The following is a 1,013-nucleotide window of genomic DNA, read 5'->3' as shown; positions in this document are numbered from 1 at the left end:
AAGTTTGTGCTAAATTTTCTTGCATGAGATTTCTCCTTTGACTTATTCTCTTTTTTGATAACTCTAATAATAGAGATTACTGTATCAAAGAAAAAAAATCAATATTTTGCTAATGCTATTGTGACTACCATGTGTTGTTTTGCAACACATTTTGTACCATCTTTAAGAGCTTTTCATGTTACGCTAAAACCAGGACTGAATATCGTGTGATTTTTTACTCTGTGTGTTGTCCATCAACTAATTAGTATATGATGAATTTTATTAGTTAATCGCTAGAAATTAAAATGAACATGCACATGTCATTCACTTGTATTGACTTTTGGATCAACATTGTATCTAGAGTTTCCAAATGTTATCGGACTCGGGATGGCCAACATCTAAAAAATGACCAGCTGCCAATTGAGGTATTGATCACTTACATGTCATATTCCTAATTCAAGTTTATATCTCACAAGAAATTATTTCTTTGTTCTTCCAGGTCTTGGGTAGCCAATCAAGTCGCATACAAGATAAACCCTTTTAAATAGCTCTATATAAACTTTGTATCTCAGGATTGCTCTACAAAACAGTTACCTTGCGATGTAATAATTTATCTTGCCATTCCTTCTGATGTTAGATGCACAATGGTTTATGCTCAATAAAGATATATACATGAATATGAATTAGTTGTTGGTTATTCCTTTTGATATGTTAGATGTGTAACTGTGGTTTAGTTTTCCAATTAAATGTGATCTTCGGCACTACATTTACTTAAAAGCGTTTTTATCAATTTGTGATTTCCCCCCAGTACAATGCTATTGAAAAGCAGAGAAGCAGAGAAAAATGGATAGCTCTCATACTTCAAAGTTTATTTAAAAGCGTTTTCATCAATTTGTGATTTTCCCCCAGTACAATGCTATTGAAAAGCAGAGAAGCAGAGAAAAATGGATAGCTCTCATACTTCAAAGTTTAGTACGAGAGCTAGTTAGCTACCAAACAGAGGTAGATACTAGTACAGAGGTAGATGAACTAAT

The 1,013-nt window shown here is 32.8% G+C and overlaps 1 long non-coding RNA gene across 1 annotated transcript; it reads left to right on the top strand.

The window, feature by feature from the left end:
* The first annotated feature begins 343 nt into the window (after window positions 1-343).
* On the top strand, window positions 344-656 carry LOC119358959. Its single transcript, XR_005172342.1, has 2 exons — window positions 344-404; window positions 479-656. It is a non-coding gene; the product is annotated as an uncharacterized LOC119358959 (long non-coding RNA).
* Window positions 657-1,013: the final 357 nt, after the last annotated feature.

Source organism: Triticum dicoccoides, chromosome 2A, assembly GCF_002162155.2.
Source record: "Triticum dicoccoides isolate Atlit2015 ecotype Zavitan chromosome 2A, WEW_v2.0, whole genome shotgun sequence".
NCBI lineage: Eukaryota > Viridiplantae > Streptophyta > Magnoliopsida > Poales > Poaceae > Triticum > Triticum dicoccoides.
This window is presented reverse-complemented; position numbering and strand designations above follow the sequence as displayed.